Raw genomic sequence first — 23,801 nt, 5'->3', positions numbered from 1 at the left:
GGTGGACCTCATCCATTCAGGAGAATGTACCTCCGTCTCATAGCACAGGAAGTGATGATCATGGCATGGGTAAAATGGTCCTTGGCATGGGTAAAATTGAGATGGCAACCACTTGGGATAGTCCAATGACTGTCACAGTGGCCATTAAACCTTAAGTTGTCTCAAAAGAATCATCAAGGTAGTTGTTGGTCTCTGAATACTATCAGCTTTGTTGTCAACTAGGGAATGAGCTTTTCGAAAGTCCACAGCCATCTTACTTCTAATATATTTACATTATTGTTATTTGAGTTGAGATCATTGGCTACTTACTCTTCACATACCGACAAGTATTACATTCTAGTTGCTATCTGCTTAGAACAGGTAGCATGTGTTACAATACTTTATTTATTTTATGCAGCATTTCTCAACTTCAGGAGCTTCACAAACACTGCAAGATATTTTTAGTCCTAATAAACCTATATACTCAACAATGATGGGTTTAGTCTCCCGTCTTTGTTTTTTGCTTAGAAAAATATAGACCATCCATGCCTCAAATACCATGTTCTCAAATAGCCCAAAGGCAAGTCTGCAATGTTCCCCTCAGCATGCATTTAATCACTATTCTCATAGTGCTAAATTCTCCTTTTAATTACTTGGATCCAAGTCCAGAAGAAGTTTCCTGTAGTCGGCTGCTTGGCCCTAAGTTATTGATAAAGGGAAAGTGGCTCATTGTAAATCTAAAAGCGAGGGGATGCAAGTTAATTCCCCTCCAACTGTGCCTTCTAGTGCTTCTATGTGACTTCCTCATCTTCCACTTTAAAGGTCACAAGATAGAATGGGCTGAATTTTTCTGTGCACTATGGAACACTGCCCCTTGGGCACCTGCCACAAGAGGACCAGAGAGGAGATTTTGGGGTCAGGACAGGATCCATGACTACTCAGCTTCAACAGCTCGCCTTCTCTTTCCCTACACATCCCACTTCTGCTCCCCATTCCACTGTTGCCCATGTTGGGTGAAACAGCCATGGCAGCTTCAGGAGTCATCCCAGAACAATTGGAAGAAGATGATTTCATCCCTCTCACCTTCTTCTTGCAGAACTCCCCTGTGCAAACACATTTACCAGCATGTGAGAGGATTAGGGCTTAAAAAAATTAACAAATTATCTCCATCTAGAATAGAATGCTATGCTTGTGAACAAATGGCTATATAAAGACAGACAGCCTATCAGACTTTGGTAACCCAGCCCAATCAGCTATACAAATGAAAGAGAATCATTTTAATGTTAAAAGATAACATTTCAGAGAACTGTGGAAGTGTAGCCATGTAGAAATTATAGTATATCGTCTCCATTGTGTGCAAATTAAATTATTAATATGGTATTACACTATTAGCTGCATACAAAAATGGTAATTTTTCAGCTTCTATTGAAGTGTCAGGTGTAGGCTACTACTGGAGGCAAAATAATGGACCCGATAAGCCATTAATGTCTTCTAATATGGCAATTCCTTTCTTTATTTAGGAATTCATGAATGTGCAGAGTGAGACACAAAATGGTAATAATACAGCCAACCATATGTTTTTTTTGACAACTAAAGCAACATTAGTACCCCGCTCAGTAGTCCGCACAGAAAAGATTTAATTTGGGCTGGAATGCCACATATAGTGATATAGTTAACTGGCCTACATTTCCCAAAAAGTGGTAATTGATTTGGAGTGCCTTTGTTTTTGGAAAATCCAACTTGTGATGCGTGAGAAGGTTTTGAACATGAGTGTTTCCACAGGGAGAATATTCTTCTTCTCACAGATCACTATTTCAATAATGATCTTTTGGATATTGGATATTAGGAAACACTCCTTTGGATATTAGGAAACACTAGTTCACTAGGATGGTGGTGAAGCACTGGAATGGGTTACCTAGCGAGGTGATGGAATCTCCATCCTTAGAAGTTTTTAAGGCCCGGCTTGACAAAGCCCTGGTTAGGATGATTCAGTTGGTGTTGGCTCTGCTTTGAGCAGGGGATTGGACTAGATGACCTCCTGAGGTCTCTTCCAACCCTAATATTCTATGATTCTATGATTTTGTTCTCAATTAATTGATGAAGTAGTCCTCTGGTGTACTTTCCCCCAGCTTGGTTCCCAAAGATCGCTACAGTTTATACATGTCCTGTAACAACTCAAGTAGGAAGTAAGGTGCCTAGAAGACTGTTGGACCTGAGGTCTCTTCCAACCCTAATCTTCTATGATCCTATTTATATGATCCCCCATTACCATAGTATCTGAGTGCTTCACAATCTTTAATGTATTTATTCTCAAAACACCCTTGTAGGTAGGGCAATGTTTTCCCTATTTTACAGATGGGGAACTAAGACATGGAGAGACTAAGGGAATGTCTACACTTTAAGCTATAGGCATAAATTCCAGCTTGAGGAGACATACTGGTGCTAACTGACCAACACGACTTCTTCCAATATCACGGTATAGCATGTTATTTCGTGGGCAAGCCTGATCTGGAACTGAGCAGTCCATTTGTACAGGGTGAGATGTGAGGGCACTAGCAGTAAGTCCTCTGCCTGAGCGGAGACCGGTGTCATTTCTTGAGGTAGTATTGGTGTTATGGATATTTTATTTCATACCAACTGCCTTCGCCCATGTTCTTCCTGGTGAAAGCCAGTGAGGAGAAATTGGGCCCATGGTTGGTTGAGATGGCCAATGCCTCCCTTCTGGAGGGCAGATTGTCAGCTTTTATTAAGGAAGCTATGGTAAAAGACATACATACAGCTAAATTTCACAAAACATAGGTTGGTTGCATTGGCAAAGATAACAAAGTTTAAGGGACAAATATTAGCAACTGGAGGGTAACTCCCCTTGAAAAGGGGAATTCTTTGGGCTGTGCAGCTGAATCTACAGCACTGGCTCTTGGCCCTCTTCTGGGTGTAGGGAGGTGATCCAGAGTTAGTTAAGGGTATGACTAGTGTGCACTGTTCTCCAGCAATCCTGGGCTGGTAGAACAAACAGTAGACAGCTGGTATTACTGGCACAAGTTAGGGCTTCCTTGAGCATCTGGCCTTGACCATGTGGAGAGCTGAACTCTTTTATATTTTGCTCTTTAGGCTAAGGAAATTAACTGAGCCTTTTTGCTGGTTCATTCAGCCATATACACAAGAGAAAAATATTTACATCAGTGGCCTGATCATGCAAACTCTGAGTCATGTGAGTAGCGCTTACAGTAATTCCATTGACTTCAAAGATACTACTCACATGAATAAGGATTTGTAGGATCAGGCCTTATTTATGTAAGAGCCTGAAAAGTGAGAAATATAAGCCCTTGAGAACTTTTCTAATGTTCTCTTCCATTTTATTTATTTTTAAAGTTTGTAAATCTATTTTTTTTACAGCTTTTTGTAAAGTTTTTGAATCTGATTAGAATTCATTTTTATGCGGTCACTTGTAACATTTTGGCTTAGAGATGCCAAAAAAAAACCACTTCAAAAAAAATCTAATTTCATTAAAGAAAAAGAGAAGTTTTATTTACCATAGCTCACTATAAAAAAAAAAAAGCCTTTTTTGGGGGGGAGGGCTTAGAACACAGTCTTTACTGAACTGCTTTTATATTCAGAAGAAAAAAGAGACAGACTTCCAGAAAGAGAATCCTAATCAACATACACAGAGCATTACTTTACCAAGTTATCTTCATTATGTATGAGATGGAATAAATACTAATGCTAATCCTGAACAAGAGACTGTAAATAATTTTTAAAAATCATACTGGTACAAGCATGCATTGTGACAATGAACTTATTGTCACACTTTAAATAGCTTTTAAAATACCAGCTTAATTGGGAAATTCTAGCAGGCTTTCCCACAATGGAATATTTCAGGCACTATGCCAAACTTGCACCAGAGAAAGCAGTTTGAGAATTTTCCTAGCACACAGATGGTGGATCAGTGCCAATACCACAGAGTTCCCTAAATTACCTGTACTGTAGTGAATATGTGGCAAACAGCCAAAGGACACAGTTTCATTCAGGTGAAGGCATGATAAAAGTTTATGATGATCTTTATAACGCACAACTTAATTATTCTTACTTTTCACAGCAGTATTAACTCATTAATTTACAGTTTCTTCTTTTAAATCATACTAACCAGGGCAAGGAAAGATATTCCAGGTATCTCCAGAGAGGGGAAGTTATAGGCCTCATGTAATTTTCAGGTGGGTGAAAACTGGTTACATTTACAGGTGAGCTGAAAAATCTCTTTTCCACCGCCAAGGCAGGTTGTTTGAGAAAAGGTCAGGTATGGGAGACCATGAACCTTTGGAAATTTGAATGGTAACTTTGAGGATTTACTTTATGGACAGTTATTAGAACTTAAAATTATTAGTATTGCTTAGATTGTAAGTTACTCGGGGCAGGGAAGACACCTGTTTTGTTATGTGTTTGTACAGCACCTACTGCAATGGGGCCCAGATCCCCAATTAAAGCCCCTAGGCACTACTGCAATTCAAACAAAGACTATAGTAATAGTAGTATAGTAATATGGTAGCATCAAGAGACTCCTATTGAGATTGGGGCCCAATTGCTCCAGATACTGTCTGCCCCAAAGAACTGACAGTCACTTTCACACATTAATAACATTCCCCTATGAGGTCAGCCACTTTCATGGGCTTCCCTTCACATTCCTTATCAAGTCTGTTTTCTTTGTATTCAGTTTCCAGAATCTCAATCTCTGACTACTTGTTTCTGGTCTCACTTTATCATACACACTCACACTTTGCTTTTCTCTGTCTCCTTTCTTGCCGCTCCCTTTATCCCTTTCCCTCATTCTGGGTGCCATGCCTTTCCCCTGTGCTTGGAACAACTTCTGCTTTCCTGTGTGCCAAGGGCCCGCCTTCTCCTGCTCCACATCCTTCCTTATAGCCCCATTGTTGATTTTTTTTCCACTGATGATCTCTCCTTGCCTTCTTCCATGGGTATTGCCTCTGACTGAGGTAAATGTTAATTTCCTCATGCCAGGGATCTTTATTTTGCCAATTGTAGTAATACCTTGCACAAAGAGAATCATAATTATGGGAAAAAAACCTGACTTAGGTTTATGCAGTTGTAAGGATCATGGTCACAGGGTCAATATACCTCCATCGGGCCATTCAACCCACTGCCTCAGTTTCCCCTTCATGAGCTTTCCATAGGCTCTCAGTTTGACTCAAAAACAAACCTTTTCCAGACTCTCAGTTTCTTCTGAAACCAAGTCCTTCTGCCTGGCCTTTCCCTTCTTCTGCTGCTTCCTGCAGGCATCTCTCACCTAGCCTTTCACTCGGCTGGTGCAGAAAGCCCCCTTTCCATAACCCTGCTTTCCCTCTCTCTTTAGACTTGCTCCCTTGTATAGGAAGCACCACCTGCAGGCTGCCATCACGTAATCTTTGGGCATGTGACCCCACACTTGCCGAAGCCCTTGGAATAGGGTGCTGGAGTGTGCACATGTACCCCAGGGCAGGCACATTGTTACAAGCATCCAAGTCCCAAACATTTGCAGGTATGTCTACAATACAAATAAAGGGCCACAGCTGGCCTGGGTCAGCAGACTTGGGCTCACAGGCTGTGGGACTATACAATTGCAGAGTAGTCATTTGGGCATGAGGGGGGAGGGTTTCAGACTCTGGGCTCCAGCCAGAATGTTTATGCTGCTATTTTTAGCCTGGCAAGCCAACCCCTGCGAGCCCAAGTCAGCTGACCTGAACTCTGAGACCTAGTGCTACCGGTTTTTTATTGCAGTGTGGACATACCTGGTGTAAACTGGCCCCCGATGACTGTGTGACTGAAGAGGAGGACCAGGGCAGAGGGGGCCTGACCTTGCTTCATGGATGGGGCCCCAGTGTGACATGGGGTACGTTTTTAAGCTGTACTTGAATTCTGAGAAGTCTGAGTTCTCCTGCCATTAAAAAAAGCTAAGTCTTCATTAATGTTCCATCTGGAAATAGCAAATCAAACTGCAAGCTGACAGACAGTATCTAAACCTAGATGACAGCAACAAAGGAGGCTGGAGACAAAATATTTCCCATGTCAAGATATAACATGAACTGATCATCCACACTCTCTCTCTCCAGAGACAGTCAATGACCTAAACTGCTGACACTGGTCCAGCTAGCATTGCAACGTGCTGTAGCGAGAACCCTAAAGAGTACTCCACAGATACCGCATTGTACAGTGACGACACCATTAGGAGAACCCATAAGTATTTCAGCATATGTAATCCATAAGGAAACCTAACCTGTCAAAGTAAAGCACACAGAGCTAATTTCATCCTGATGTATCACCATCGGTGTTACATCTGCTATCAATTTGGCCCATGCTATCTACTGAATATGGATTAAACATTGCAGCTTCAAATTGTTCACATAGGCATTCCTGTGGGATTCCTTCCTTCAGTGTAAAATAAATCTTTAACCTCAATTTCATGGTTCACTATTTCTGATGTAAATTCTTTTTAGCAGTAAAAGTGAGGGGCACCAACTTGGTTTGGTACCTAATTAATTTTGGCCCTAAAAGGGGACATCCCTCAAAATGAGCTACATTTGAGAGGTACATAGAGCGCAAGTCACAACAGATTTAAGGAGCAAACAACTAACTTTAAGCCAACATAAATAATTATGCCTCAAAAAGTAACATCCCTACCACTCAATTGTAGGCAAAATAGATGCCAGTGTCCACAAATGGTTCTTGAAGAAACGACATGGAACTAGCATTACCTCTCATAGTGTTTCAAGGAATTATACTGAAGACACTGACTCTCTTATCTAAGGCCTGGTCTACACTAGGGGGGAGGGATCGATCTAAGTTACGTAACTTCAGCTACGTGAATAACGTAGCTGAAGTCGATCTACTTAGATCTACTTACTGCGGTGTCTTCACTGTGGTAAGTCAATGGCTGACGATCCTGCATCGACTCTGCCTGCGCTTCTCGCTCTGGTGGAGTACCGGAGTTGACAGGAGAGCGCTTGGCTGTCAATTTATCATGTCCTGACTAGACACAATAAATTGACCCCTGCTAGATCGATTGCTGCCTGTCGATTCAGCGTGTAATGTAGACATGCCCTAATTTAGACTGCAAATCAGGTGTGTGACTGCAACACATGTAGACATATTCAAGCTAGCTTTCCTCTAGGTAGCTTGAGCAGTAGCAGTGGAGTTGTAGCAGCATGGGCTGTACTTGGGTAGGTACTCAAGCATCTAATCTGTGCTACCATTGCCTCATTGCTATTGTTATTCAAACTAGCTAGATCAAACTAGTTTGTTTTCAGCTACATGTGCTGCAGTCACACCTCTGATTGCAGCATAGGCATGCCTCAAAAGCGCAACACACACTCATCCAATCACAGAGGCCCCGATATCAGGCCATTTTAGATATTTCACATTTGCATACTGTATGATTTACAATTCCGTTCTGGGGATCTAAGCCATAAATCTTGCAGACATCATCCCCCCAAAAAGTAACAGTTACTTTCAGGTAGGCAGTGTGGCCTAGTGCACAGAGTATGGTTTGGGAGTCAGGAGACTTGAGTTCTTGACTTGGCTCTGCCACTGGTCTCCAGGGTAACCTTGAACAAATCACTTTGCCTCTCTGGCCCCATTATAAATAACACTACTGACTTTCTTTGCTTTGAGAATTATCGATCGCAAACGCTATGTAAGAGCGAGCTATTATTATTCAGAAAATGCACACGTTACTTTTTGATCAACTCTGTCAGTTAAATTCCATAATCAGTCCTATAAATAAGACAAAGAAATAATTCATTACCCACATTTGAAACATTAAAATAGATTTTTGAGGGGAATAAATATTTGGCACTGCTCCTGATAAGGACTATGATACCATTGATCTAGAGTAAAGGAAACATTCCAGCTGAATTTTGATCAGCTTTCCCCAGGAACAGGAGCTGTCACACCGACCTGAAGAAGACATTACTGTATAGACATATACTATGTAAGCTCCAAAGCTTCTCTCTCTCCCCAACAGAAATTGGTGCACAGTGGCTCCATACTGCCCTCTCCCAGCCCTAATGTAAGGGGTGTGGCTAGGACAAAGGGGGTGTGGTCAGGGCACTGTTGATAGCCATGTGCAGTTCTGAGCCTGCTGGCCTTAGGACTGGTGGGAGCGGAGGTGGAAAGGAGCGTAATGCTTAATTCTAGAGGAGCTTCAAATCAATTTCTGAAAACCTTTTTCTTTACCTTTGTAACATTATTACAAAGTCTGAATCCCTTGCTGACTTAGTAAAATTACCCAGAAGCTGAAATTCAGCTTTGCTTAGTTTTTCTAGGACACAGTTTGCACAGCAATCGTTTGAATTCTCCTTTTCAGTTCCAGCAATGACAACTGACAATTAGACCTACTCACTGAAGGATAACATGTTATAGACATTACTGCATTTAAAGCACTTCAGGAATACACCATGTTTCCTGCTCCTGTTAAATGGACTAAACTAATAGCTTCATTATTCAATTCTGAGCAGTGACAACTTCTGTCTGCATTGATTAACACAAAGAAGGGAAGAAAAATTTATAAGTTTAAAAAAGTAATCTAAATCTGTGCCTCCTATTTTAGGCTGGTATTTTCGGAGGACTTAAAGCAGGTTGGCCCCCAAATACCAGGAATCTTAACTCTTTTCTGGAGAGCACAGTAGTAAGCTTTTCCTTTGTCTTTACAGGTCAGTGTAAGATTTCATTGTCTCCTCAAAATTGAATCAAGCCTGTTCAGATGAACAGCTTGCTTGGAAAATGCAGTCTCCTCCATCCCAAGAAAAATATGGATCTAAGACTCAAAGGGCTAAATTGCTCCCCTTTGCAGAAATCACCACCACAGAGGATCTGAAGAATATTCTTGGGATAATTACATTGGTGGGGAGGATAGTTACCACTCAAAGGAATGGCCAGTGGTTTTGCCCCCTACAGCCCTCTGCTACTGATTATGTGTTCTACCTTATGGAAATCAGGACCAGAGAGCCCTGTTAGGTCATCTTGTCCATCACAATTTCCTACAGCATCTGAGAAACAAGCAGAAGTTGCTGTCAAGTCAGAAGCTGGCAGCAGTGACATCAAAACACATTCAGAAAAGTGTAATTTTGTCTTTTGTATGAGCATTTTATGACCCTAAAATATACCACCATACAAGATTGTTGGTTTTTGACTTTGGAAAAATCTCATTTTAAAAGGGACTATTAATGCTAATGGAAAAAAACTGAGCAGCACTTACAGATAGAGGACAGAGAAACCCAGAACCAAGTAGTCAGTAAAGGGCTAGGGAAGTCTGCAAACATATGTAAGACAACTACATTGTTTTTCATGTATCCAGTTTCATCAAAATGAAACATTCCACTTTTAATTGGCCAATAAGAGGTTTTAACAAGTTCCCAGAACAAGATCTAATCCTTGTCTTTGTTCACCACTGGGACAAGGGAAATCAAATGTTTAGCGGCTGTTTTAAGCCCATCATGATGTATATGAGAAATAAACCATTTATTTTTATGACTTAGGGATCACCACGTAGTAGTGAAGCGCAGAGAAACCATAAGCCAATTACACAAATCATAGCCCTATAGCGTTAAAATAAATTGGTTATTCCAACCCGCTCATGTTGTGTGTTAGATTTATAGCATGCCCTGCCACTTTGTACTTATTATAATGTTTTCAATATTTTCAGTAGGGTTTTGTATTTAACTACTAGCGCATTGACAGGAGATCTTTACCAGAGGGGTAGCCGTGTCAGTCTGGATCTGTAAAAGCAGCAAAGAATCCTGTGGCACCTTATAGACTAACAGACGTTTTGGAGCATGAGCTTTCGTGGGTGGATCCAGACTGACACGGCTACCCCTCTGATACTTGACACCATGCAAGGCACTACATTTAGCCGTATGGAGTGGAAATCCATCAACCTCATGAAGAAACTTGCACAAATACAGACAGATATCCTCTTCCTTTCCAAATGCAAACGGATGAACATCATACCAAATGGACTAAAGGTAAAAAGTCCACTGCTATCTACATACTACACAGACCACAGTGAGAGATTATGCCATACTCTATCAAAAAAACTGAGGAACCACCTGATCAGCATCCTATACAGCAAATAGGAAAACATCAAAAAAGAGCTCTCCAACCTGGAGACTCTCATTAATAACCAAACTTCTATACAAACAGACTTCACTAAAATAAGACAGGAGATCTACATTACTCACTTCACCTCTCTACAAAGGAAAAAGGACTGTAAGCTGTCTAAACTCCTACCTGTCACATGGGGCCACAACCGTGGTACCCCAACCCACCCAGCAATATCGTCAATCTATCCAGCTACACACTCAGCCTAGAAGAAAAGTCTGTCCTATCTCGGGGACTCTCTTTCTGTCCTGCCACCCCCACCAACATGATACAGTTCTGTGGCGATCTGGAAGCCTACTTTCACTGTCTCCGACTCAAAGAATACTTCCAGGACAACACTGAACAGTGCACTGATACACAGGTGCCCTCCCACCAACAGCACAAGAAGAAGAACTCCACATGGATTCCTCCTGAGGGTCGAAATGACAGTCTGGACCTATACATTGAATGCTTCCGCTGGCGTGCACAGGCAGAAATCGTGGAACAACAACATCGCTTGCCTCACAACCTAAGTCGTGCAGAACGCAATGCCATCCACAGCCTCAGAAACCACCCTGACATTAACATCAAAGAGGCTGATAAAGGAGGTGCCGTTGTCATCATGAAGAGGTCTGACTACCAAAAGGAGGCCGCCAGACAACTCTCCAATACCAAATTCTACAGGCCACTTCCCTCAGATCCCACTGAGGAATACACTAAGAAACTACAGCGTCTACTCAGGACACTCCCTACACTAACACCAGAAGAAATCAACATACCCCTAGAGACCCGACCAGGGTTATTCTAGCTACTACCCAAGATCCACAAACCCGGAAATCCTGGACGCCCCATCATCTCGGGCATTGGCACTCTCACTGAAGGACTGTCTGGATATATGGACTCTCTACTCAGACCCTATGCCACCAGCACTCCCAGCTATCTCCGTGACACCACTGATTTCCTGAGGAAACTACAATGCATTGGTCACCTCCCAGAAAACACCATCCTAGCCACCATGGATGTAGAGGCTCTCTACACAAACATCCCACACACAGATGGAATACAAGCTGTCAGGAACACTATCCCTGATGATGCCACAGCACAACTGGCTGCTGAGCTCTGTGCCTTTATACTTACACACAACTATTTCAAATTTGATGACAATATATATCTCCAGATCAGTGGCACTGCTATGGGCACCTGCATGGCCCCACAATATGCCAATATCTTTATGGCTGACCTGGAACAATGCTTCCTCAGCTCTCATCCACTCACGCCCCTTCTCTACCTACGCTACATTGATGACATCTTCATCTGGACCCATGGGAAGGAGACTCTGGAAAAATTCCACCACGATTTCTCATAGACTCATAGACTCTAGGACTGGAAGGGACCTCGAGAGGTCATCGAGTCCAGTCCCCTGCCCTCATGGCAGGACCAAATACTGTCTAGACCATCCCTAATAGACATTTATCTAACCTACTCTTAAATATCTCCAGAGATGGAGATTCCACAACTTCCCTAGGCAATCTATTCCAGTGTTTAACTACCCTGACAGTTAGGAACTTTTTCCTAATGTCCAGCCTAAATCTCCCTTGCTGCAGTTTAAGCCCATTGCTTCTTGTTCTATCATTGGAGGCTAAGGTGAACAAGTTTTCTCCCTCCTCCTGATGACACCCTTTTAGATACCTGAAAACTGCTATCATGTCCCCTCTCAGTCTTCTCTTTTCCAAACTAAACAAACCCAGTTCCTTCAGCCTTCCTTCATAGGTCATGTTCTCAAGACCTTTAATCATTCTCGTTGCTCTTCTCTGGACCCTCTCCAATTTCTCCACATCTTTCTTGAAATGCGGTGCCCAGAACTGGACACAATACTCCAGTTGAGGCCTAACCAGCGCAGAGTAAAGCGGAAGAATGACTTCTCGTGTCTTGTTTACAACACACCTGTTAATGCATCCCAGAATCACATTTGCTTTTTTTGCAACAGTATCACACTGTTGACTCATATTAAGCTTGTGGTCTACTATGACCCCTAGATCTCTTTCTGCCGTACTCCTTCCTAGACAGTCTCTTCCCATTCTGTATGTGTGAAACTGATTGTTCCTTCCTAAGTGGAGCACTTTGCATTTATCTTTATTGAACTTCATCCTGTTTACCTCAGACCATTTCTCCAATTTGTCCAGATCATTTTGAATTTTGACCCTGTCCTCCAAAGCAGTTGCAATCCCTCCCAGTTTGGTATCGTCTGCAAACTTAATAAGCGTACTTTCTATGCCAACATCTAAATCGTTGATGAAGATATTGAACAGAGCCGGTCCCAAAACAGACCCCTGCGGAACCCCACTTGTTATACCTTTCCAGCAGGATTGGGAGCCATTAATAACTACTCTCTGAGTACGGTTATCCAGACAGTTATGCACCCACCTTATAGTAGCCCCATCTAAATTGTACTTTCCTAGTTTATCTATAAGAATATCATGCGAGACCGTATCAAATGCCTTACTAAAGTCTAGGTATATCACATCCACCGCTTCTCCCTTATCCACAAGGCTCGTTATCCTATCAAAGAATGTTATCAGATTAGTTTGACACGATTTGTTCTTTACAAATCCATGCTGGCTATTCCCTATCACCTTACCACCTTCCAAGTGTTTGCAGATGATTTCTTTGATTACCTGCTCCATTATCTTCCCTGGCACAGAAGTTAAACTAACTGGTCTGTAGTTTCCTGGGTTGTTTTTATTTCTCTTTTTATAGATGGGCACTATATTTGCCCCCTTCCAGTCTTCTGGAATCTCCCCCGTCTCCCATGATTTCCCAAAGATAACAGCTAGAGACTCAGATACCTCCTCTATTAACTCCTTGAGTATTCTAGGATGCATTTCATCAGGCCCTGGTGACTTGCAGGCATCTAACTTTTCTAAGTGATTTTTTACTTGCTCTTTTTTTATTTTATCTTCTAAACCTACCCTCTTCCCATAAGCATTCACTATACTAGACATTCCTTCAGACTTCTCAGTGAAGACCGAAACAAAGAAGTCATTAAGCATCTCTGCCATTTCCAAGTCTCCCGTTACTGTTTCCCCCTCCTCACTGAGCAGTGGGCCTACCCTGTCCTTGGTCTTCCTCTTGCTTCTAATATATTGATAAAAAGTCTTCTTGTTTCCCTTTATTCCCATAGCTAGTTTGAGCTCATTTTGTGCCTTTGCCTTTCTAATCTTGCCTCTGCATTCCTGTGTTATTTGCCTATATTCGTCCTTTGTGATCTGACCTAGTTTCCATTTTTTATATGATGCCTTTTTATTCTGTAGGTCACGCAAGATCTTGTGGTTAAGCCAAGGTGGTCTTTTGCCACATTTTCTATCTTTCCTAACCATCGGAATAGCTTGCTTTTGGGCCCTTAATAGCGTCCCTTTGAAAAACTGCCAACTCTCCTCAGTTGTTTTTCCCCTCAGTCTTGAGGGGAACAGCTTCCACCCCACCATCAACATCAGCCTGGACCAATCTACACGGGAGGTACACTTTCTAGACACCACAGTGCAAATAAGTGATGGTCACATTAACACCACCCTATATCGAAAACCTACCGACCTCTATGCCTACCTTCATGTCTCCAGCTTCCATCCCGGACACATCACACGATCCATTGTCTACAGCCAAGCACTGAGGTACAACTGCATCTGCTCTAACCCCTCAGACAGAGACCAACACCTACAAAATCTCCACCAAGCATTCTCAAAACTACAATACCCACACGAGGAAATAAGGAAACAGATCAACAGAGCCAGACGTGTACCCAGAAGCCTCCTACTGCAAGACAAACCCAAGAAAGAAACCAACAGGACTCCACTTGCCATCACATACAGCCCCCAGCTAAAACCCCTCCAACGCATCATCAAGGATCTACAACCCATCCTGGACAATGATCCTACACTTTCACAGCCCTTGGGTGGCAGGCCAGTCCTTGCCCAGAGACAACCTGCCAACCTGAAACATATTCTCACCAGTAACTGCACACCGCACCATAATAACTCTAGCTTAGGAACCAATCCATGCAACAAACCTCAATGCCAACTCTGCCCACATATCTACACCAGCGACACCATCACAGGACCTAACCAGATCAGCCACACCATCACTGGTTCATTCACCTGCACATCCACCAATGTAATATATGCCATCCTATACCAGCAATGCCCCTCTGCTATGTACATCGGCCAAACTGGACAGTCTCTACGGAAAAGGATAAATGGACACAAATCAGACATTAGGAATGGCAATATACAAAAACCTGTAGGAGAGCACTTCAACCTCTCTGGCCACACTATAGCAGACCTTAAGGTGGCCATCCTGCAGCAAAAAAACTTCAGGACCAGACTTCAAAGGGAAACTGCTGAGCTTCAGTTCATCTGCAAATTTGACACCATCAGCTCAGGATTGAACAAAGACTGTGAATGGCTTGCCAACTACAGAACCAGTTTCTCCTCTCTTGGTTTTCACACCTCAACTGCTAGAACAGGGCCTCATCCTCCCTGATTGAACTGACCTCGTTATCTCTAGCTTGCTTGCTAGCATATATATACCTGCCCCTGGAAATTTCCACTACATGCATCTGAGGAAGTGAGTATTCACCCACGAAAGCTCATGCTCGAAAACGTCTGTTAGTCTATAAGATGCCACAGGATTCTTTGCTGCTTTTAGAGATCTTTACCGTGTCAGTTATAACCCTGCTGCCAGGTGTTGATGGGAGGAAAAAGGGCTGGGTTCAGTTTTCTGCGGGTTTCCTTAAAGACTTAACTAACACTGGCTTGAGCCCTTGACCAGAAACCTGGGAAACTGTACAACCACCTGGTGGCCCTTTGACGTGCAATGCTTCCCTACTCACATGCACTGAGTCCAGGCGTTTAAAACAAACGTGGCTGGGGAGGGGAGGAGAGAACAGAATTAATTTGGGAAAATCAGCAATTAATAAATCAAACACATTCTATGAGATAAAATTCCCACCCCCATAGGGCTCCTTAGCCATAATACTTCCCAACCTCTGTTCTCCTGGTAATTGCGAGGGGGTGGCACAGTGTAGCCACTGTCCTCCTCCCTGGCTCCCCACTCACAGTTGTCCTGGGCTGGAGAAATCCAAGGATGCTGGCAGGCCAGTGCTGCCTGGGCTACTCTGGGCGCCCTACCACCTGACCAAGCTAGGGAGATTTCAGCTTTAATGGCTGGGTAGGGAGTCCTTTAGGTAGGCTGCTGCACTCTCTGTGGCTTCAGCCCAAGCTGCCTCAGCTCTGCTCCACTGCAGCCACTGCTGCTCTATGCTGTCCATCTCTTCAAAGCCATCCTCAGCTCTGCACCATCCACTGTTCTGCAGCAGCCTCAGCGCAAGCTCGAGAGTATAACCCTTTACAGTGTTCTCAGGACCAGAGAGGCACTCCCAGCAGAAGATAGGAGTGCAAATACTGTTGCACCACAGTGTGGCAAACCTTGTGTAATCCGTGGCTGCAGCCCAGGAGGGAGGATGCAATGGTACCCTTCACAATCCCTAGTCCTAAAGTTACTCTGTCACATGCTGATCCCTTGATGCAGGTTAGAGAAGCTTACAGATGCTCATAGATGCGAGGAGCTGTTACAACAGAAGGGAATCTCGGGATACAAGGGAGCCCTGGCCAAGTTTATCCATCAGCAGTCAGGAAGGGATTGCGGAGAAGATGCTATGGCTGATTCCCTCCCCCCCCAAACACTAGGGAAAGCCTCTGGGGACTGGATGTGCCATGTTTAGGGACACTTTGCACCACCATAGCCCTGCATCGAAGCCCATGGCCAAGACTTTTTTTTAAAGTGAGTAATTAATTAATTTTGGGTGCCTTGGTTTTTGGACGCTCAGCATGTGGGACCTGATTTTCAGAAAGTGCTGAGCACCCACCCTTTGATAATCAGCACTCACTCCAAAACTGAGGCAGTCAAAATAACTAATTGCTTTTGAAAATCTTGGTCTATGATTTTATTATTACTATTAGTATTATGCACAGTGCCAGGACATATGTATAATGAGGGTAAACTACCCATGTACCATGTGGATATTAGGCCTATAGAATCTCTTTAAAAACAGATTTCAAAAAGCAGTTTAAAATCGCCTATTAATTAAAATGATACTGTTGCAAGTCTCCCATAGTTGATGGACACACATCTGGGAGGGAATTAGACCATTTAATTAGCATCAAAGATCAAAATGCCTCCTGGCAGAGTGCACTGGTTTTTTACTTTCTCTGTGTGCAGGTGGATCATGTAGGAGCCCCAGTGTGGTGCTGTCTGAGAAATACTGCAATTAAAGCAGTTCTGTAGCTCTCTTATCTGATGTGAGGGCTGGCTGAGTCAACAGTTTCTCACAGCAGGGCATTGTGGGATTGCTGAGGCAGCTATGAAAGTCTTCAGTAGGCTCAGGAGCGTAACTAGGGGAGGAGACAGGGTGAAAGGTGTGTCAGAGAGAATATTAAACTGAGAGGTTCATACAAGTTGGTTGATATTCTGGCCACACTGACATTGATGGGAGTTTTGTCACCGATTTCAGTGAGGTCAGGATTTCATTTGCTGTCCCCACTGCCGTTCCCCAAGTTTTATCTATATTTCCCATTTGAGAAAATAGTTCCCTTTTCTAGTTTGTCCAAAGCATAGCTCGGAAATCCAAATTCATCCCAACAATAAGGCCACTCATAATGAAAATCTATCTATAGTCACCCTAGCAATGAGCAGTGCTTGTTACTGAAGCACCTTTTATAAAGATGTTGATTATCCAAACGAGGCTTCAGTCCTTCTCTGCCAACACAAAACTTTGCATCCTCCTTTCCCTTAACTACCTTCATGCATCTAACGGATGGATAATGCTACTCTTCTAACAGCAGACAGTTATAAACGAAAAATCATCTTGTTTTTGGAGTTTGGATTCTTTGTAAAAGTTTGGCTGAACTTTGCAAACTTTACCGAAGGGGGAACCCTTTCCCACAATTCATTGCAAGACTAGCCCCTTTCATGTCACAGCTGGCTCAAGTAAACTCATTTCCTCCTTCGCTAATGTGTGTCTGATGCAATTTTGGCAAGCAGTCTTTCTCTCTCTCTGTGGCTGCTGCTCCTGCTGCCTGTTTTGAAATGTGGCCAAGAGCAATGTTTAATGTGAATGTTTGGTTTGGCCTAAATGTAGCCAAATCATCTGTGCTTTGTTTCACTAGTAAACTATATTATATATTTATATATCCAGAGCTATCTATAGAGATACTGAGGAACATTTTTTCCTTATTTTGCAAATCATTCACTCCATATGTTTTCAGTTTATTTCTTTGTGGTCTACTCCACCCAGTTCCTAAATCAGTAAATCATCTTCATGCTTCTTCCCTTAAGGAAAGCAAGTTCTCTATTACAGAGAGACACTGAATGTAGTTTTGCAGCATTTGGATGAGAGGGTGGTGTTATTTTCTTGCTCTATCAACTGTAACATTCTTATATGCTTGAAATAATCAAATAAAGTTTTAGAGTAGCAGGATTTGCCCTGTAATGTGCCAGCAGGTACATACTGCCTAATTACAGTGGGAACAATACAAATACACAGGGTGAGAGGCAGGATGGAAGGAACCTGAAAAGGGATTCTAAACCATCTGCCTTCTGTGGAGCTCTCTGCTTTCCATGACTGGAAAGATCTGTGTGCTGAGCACAGGTTGGAGGGTATTCAGCACATCCCACATAGATCTGGGTGGGAAACAGTTTTCCCAGATCCCAAAGTTTTTCAAGAGATTGAACTTTTTCACATCTCAGATGGGACAAAACTGCAAAATCTCAAAAACATTGCATTTTTGACCTTCTCTCTCTACTTTTTTCAGTCTTACTAGCTTACATGTCCTACATGAAAAGACACTTTGAACTGGAAAGCCAGAACTTTTCATTTTGAAAATGTCAAAACATTCCCAGAATTTTGAACCCTCTTCCTGCCCTCTCGCCCCTGCCTGGTCAACATTTTTACAAGTTGGCAAATTAGTTGAACCCGACCCTTTGTCGTGAACAGTTTCAGTTTCAACAAGTTGGCATTTTTCAGCAAAAAAAAAATTTGTTCAAAAACTCCCAGCCAGCTTACATCCTGTGGCCCTATCAATTTGTGATGGGTTGGGTGAGCAACAGGCATGTAAGGTATTTCAGCCCTGAGGGTACTCCCCCCCTGCCATGTGCAGTGGGTGAGTGAGTGGATTCAGTCTTTCCCAGACTTGTGTGGAACCTCTTTGAGACAAATCTGTTTATTCAGGCTTGGTGCAGGCACCAAGGTTTGCTCTAAGTCAATACTTGTCAAGTAAGTGCCTAGATTTACACCACTAAGATGGAGAAGAACTGATCAGAAATAGGGATGTGCTTGAATATGGATAACTGGTATAGTATTCAGAACTTTCAGGTAAAAATGATTTTACACAGGGAAGGGCAGAGTCTTTTATGCTTCTGTATAAGACCTTAATGGGCAAGGTGGGGAGAGATAGTTCAGTGGTTTGAGCATTGGCCTGCTAAACCCAGGGTTGTGAGCTCAATCCTTGAGGGGGTCAGTTAGGGAACTGGGGAAAAAATCTGTCTGGGGATTGGTCCTGCTTTGAGCAGGGGGTTGGACCAATGACCTCCTGAGGTCCCTTCCAACCTGGATATTCTATGATTAACAAGTTCATCTGGAAGCCAAGCAGGACTCTGAACACAGACACAAATAAATCCAACATTAGGCCCCAATGACTACAAATATTAAGAAACCACCACTATCCCTTGAAACTGGAGAAAACAACTAAGGTTTGACACACACAACACTTCAGCAGTATCACCAGTTCCAAGTATTCAGAAATCAAGATTGACTTAAAAATCATGGTTTAAAAAAAAGGAGGGAATTGGGAAGGGGTGTCTTTATTTACCTTCTGGTTTTTGAACCATTAGGGGGTGAATTTGGGTCACAATTCCAAGCTTCTCTCAATAATCATGAAGGCTAGAATCTTACGAAAGAAAGAAAAAAAATTAAAGCTGAGATTCTCATGTATTCACATGGCTTTAGGAGATGAGGCTTTAAAAAATACAACAAATATCATAAGACTCACAATACAATCACAAGAATGGGCAACCCTGCTCTAATTACATGACTAAATGACTTTTTTGTTTAAGTTCTCACCAAAAACATTACTAGCAATCTGATGTCTAACATAGTAAATGCCAATGAAAGTGAGGTAGCATCTGAGGCTAAAATAGAGAAAGAACAAGTTAAAAATTACTAAGCCCTGGTCTACACTATGAGGTTAGGTCAAAGTTAGCCACGTTAGGTTGATTTTATAAGCAATGCATCTACACAACCAATCCCATTCCGTCAACCTAAAGGGCTCTTAAAATTGACTGCTGTACTCCTCCCTGGAGAGGGAAGTAGCATTAAAATCGACCTTGCTGGGTCTAATTTGGGGTAATGCAGACACAATTTGATGGTATTGGCTTCTGGGAGCTGTCCCAGAGTGCTCCAATGTGACCATTCTGGACAGCACTTTCAAACCCAATGCACTAGCCAGGTACACAGGAAAAGCCCCGGGGAATTTTGAATTTCATTTCCTGTTTTGTCAGCGTGGCGAGCTCAGCAAACGAGTAGTCCCAGAATTGCAAACATGCTCCAGCATGGACCAAACGGGAGACTCTGGATCTGATTGCTGTATGGAGAGAAGAATCTGGGCAGGCCGAACTCCGATCCAAAAAAAAAAATGCTAATATACTGTGTATGCCAAAATTGCACAGGGCCTGGTGAAGAAAGGCTACAACAGGGATACACAGCAGTGCCACGTGAAAATCAGGGAGCTCAGGCAAGCCTACCAAAAGACAGAGGAGGCAAACGGTCAATCCGGAGCCCCATATATGCCGCTTCTATGATCAGCTGCATGGCATTCTAGGGCGTGATCCTTCCACTACCCCATGACTGTCCATAGACACCTGCAAGGGGGAAGTCTCACGCAACAGGGAGGAAGATTTTGCGGATGAGGAAGAGGAGAATGTACAATGGACAAGCAGAGAATCCATTCTCCCTGGCAGCCAGGATCTTTTCATCATCTTGGAGCCAATACCCTGAAGCCAGAGAAGGCACCTCTGGGGAGTGCACATTTGTAACTACACTACAGGGTTTAAAAGCAATTGTGTTTCATGTTTGATTTGCCCTAAAGATTTGGGATGCATTCACAGCCAGTACAGCTACTGGAGAAGTCTGTTAATGTGTCTGGGGATGGAGCGGGAATCCTCCAAGGACATCTCCATGAAGCTCTCCTGGAGGTACTCTGAAAGCCTTTGCAGAAGGTTTCTGGGGAGGGCTGCCTTATTTTGTCCTCCACGGTAGGACACTTTACCATGCCAAGCCAGTAGCAAGTAGTCTGGAATCATTGCAGCACAAAGCATGGCAGCGGATGGTCGGGGATTTTGGTCACATTCAAGCAACATTTGGTCTATCTTTCTGTGTTAGCCTCAGGGGAGTGATATCATTCATGTTCACCTGGTTGAAATAGGGATTTTTTGTAAGGGAACAGTAAAAGGACCCCGTTCGTGCTGGGCTGTTTGCACTTGACTAAAAGGGATCATCCCAGAGAATAGCCACATGGTGGGGAGGGGGAAGGGGTGTGCTGCACATCCACCTGAAAACTGCAGCCCCTCCTTTTAAACGGAAAACCCAATTGGCATTGCTTGCTATGGGAAAGGAGGGTGCTGCAGTTTGAAACCATTCCCACATATTATGAAGGCGAAAGAAGCAAACCCCGCATATCCTTTGGCTTACCATGGCTGCCTGGAAACTGAATTCTGTTGCCCAGCCAAGTGTGATGTGTCACCATACCATAAAAGGTAAAATGTGACCTTGTACCTAAAGCACATGTGCTGTCTGCTGTGAATTGTTTGATTCACTGTAAAAGAGTCTCCCTTTTGTTCTCAGAAATGTATCTTTTTAAATTCTACTCTCCCTTTTTATCTCCCGACAGGTGCAAATGTTTCTATGCTCCCCCTATCATCTCCGTCCCAGAGGTTATTGCAGATTAGAAGGTGAAAAAAACCACACTCATAATGACATGTTTTCTGAGCTCATGCAGTCCTCCCACACTGGTAGAACGCAGCTGAATGCATGGAGGCATACAGTGACAGAGGCCAGGAAAGCATACAGTGAGCGTGATGAGCAGAGGCAGGAGGCGATGCTGAGGCTAATGGGGGAGCAAATGGACATGCTCAGGCTACTTTGTCAGTTATCTCACTTTTTTTTAATTAATAAAGAAAGAATGCATTGTTTCAAAAACAGTAGTGACTTTATTTCCTTTGCCAGCTGTGATCAAAGGAGGGAGGGTGGTTGGCTTACAGGGAATTAAAATCAACAAAGGAGGCGGGTTTGCATCAAGCAGAAACACACCCTTCTGTCACACCATAGCCTGGGCAGTCATGAAACTGGTTTTCAAAGCCTCTCTGATGTGCAGCTCACCTAGCTGTACTCTTCTAATTGCCCTGGTGTCTGGCAGCTCAAAATCGGCCACCAGGTGATTTGCCTCAACCACCCATCCTGCCATGAACGTTTCCCCCTTACTCTCACAGATATTATGGAGCAGACAGCAAGCAGCAATAACAATGGGAATATTGGTTGTGCTGATGTCTAACCTAGTCAGCAAACAGTATCAGTGAGCTTGTAAACGTCCAAAGGCACATTCTATCACCATTCTGCACTTGCTCAGTCTATAGTTGAACTGCTCCTTACTACTGTCCAGGCTGCCTGTGTATGGCTTCATGAGCCATGGGAGCAAGGGGTGGGCTGGGTCTCCAAGGAAAACAATTGGTATTTCAACATCCCCAACCGTAATTTTCTGGTCTGGGAAGTAAGTCCCTTCTTTCAGCTGTTCAAACAGCCTGGAGTTCCTGAAGATGTGATCCTTATGCACCTTTCCCAGCCATCTCATGCTGATGTCAGTGAAACACCCCTTGTGATCCACCAATGCTTGCAGCACCATTGAGAAGTACGCCCCTGCTGTTTATGTACTGGTTGGCAACGTGGTCTGGTGCCAACATAGGGATATGCATTCTATCTATCGCCACACTACAGTTAGGGAACCCCATTGCAGCAAAACCATCCACTATGATCTGCACATTTCCCAGAGTCACTACCCTTGCTAGCAGAAGGTTAGGGATTGCCTTGGCTACTTGGATCACAGCAGCCCCCACAACAGATTTGTCCACTCCAAATTGATTCCTGACTGACCAGTAGCAGTCAGGCATTGCAAGCTTCCACAGGGCTATCACCACTTGTTTCTCAGCTGCCAGGGGAGCTCTCATCTTGGCATTTCTGTGCTGCAGGGTGGGGGAAAGCAACTCACAAAGTTCCACGAAAGTGGCCTTATGCATGCAAAAGTTTCACAGCCACTGGGAATCATCCCATACCTGCAAGACTCTGCGGTCCCACCAGTCTGTGCTTGTTTGCCAGGCCCAGAATTGGCATTCCACTGTATCAACCTGCCCCACTGCCATCATGATGTCCCAACTGCCACATCCTGTATATGTCCTCCTCACAATCATCCTCGTGCTGGTGGCTCCTAGCCAGGTTCTGCACATACTGCAGGAGAATGCACGAGGTGTTTACTATGCTCATAACAGCAGTGTTGAGCTGAGTGGGCTCCATGCTTGCCATGCTATGGCGTCTGCACGGGTAACCCAGCAAAAAAGGCACGAAATGATTATCTGCTGTTGCTTTCACGGAGGGAGGGAGGAAGGGAGAGGAGACTGAGGACATGTACCTGAAACCACCTGCGAAAATGTTTTTGCCTGATCAGGCATTGGGAGCTTAACCTAGAATTCCAGTGGATAGCGAGGACTGTGGGATGGCTACCCACCATGTACCGCTCTGTGAGTAGATGCTAGCCATGGTATTGAGGATGCACTCCACCGACTTAATATGCTTAGTAGGGACATACACAATCGACTGTATAAAATTGCTTTCTAAAGATCAACTTCTATAAAATTGACCTAATTTCATAGTGTAGACATACTCTTAGACAAGTTAGAAGTCTTCAAGTCACCATGGTCTGATGAAATACATCCTAGAATACTCAAGGAGATGACAGAGGAAATAGCTGCAATTATCTTCAAAAAATCATGGAAGATGGGAGAGATTCCAGAGGACTGGAAAAAGGCAAATATAGTGCCAATCTATAAAAAGGGGAATAAGGACAACCCAGGGAATTACAGACCAGGCATCTTAACTTCAGTCCCAGAAAGATAATGGAGCAAATAATCAATCAATCAATTTTCAAACACCTAGAAGTTAATAAGATAAGTAATAGTCAACATGGATTTGTCAAGAGCAAACCAACCTAATATTTTCCTTTGACAGGGTAACAAGCCTTGTGGATAGGGGAGAAGCACTAGACATTGTATATCTTGACTTTAGTAAGGCTTTTGATACTGTCTCCCAAGACCTTCTCATAAACAAATTAGGGAAATATATTTAGATGGAGCTACTATATGGTAGGTGCATAACTGGTTGGAAAATTATTCCCAGAGAGTAGTCATCAGTGGTTCAGTCAAGCTGGAAGAGCATATCAAGAGGGATCGGTCCTGTTCAATATCTTCATCAATGATTTAGATAATGGCATAGAGAGAACACTTATAAAGTTTGCAGATTCATAGATTATTAGGGTTGGAAGGGA

This window comes from Gopherus flavomarginatus, chromosome 2, assembly GCF_025201925.1.
Source record: "Gopherus flavomarginatus isolate rGopFla2 chromosome 2, rGopFla2.mat.asm, whole genome shotgun sequence".
NCBI classification, from domain to species: domain Eukaryota; kingdom Metazoa; phylum Chordata; order Testudines; family Testudinidae; genus Gopherus; species Gopherus flavomarginatus.
The sequence above is the reverse complement of the archived record's forward strand: the minus strand, read 5'-3'. Positions refer to the sequence as shown.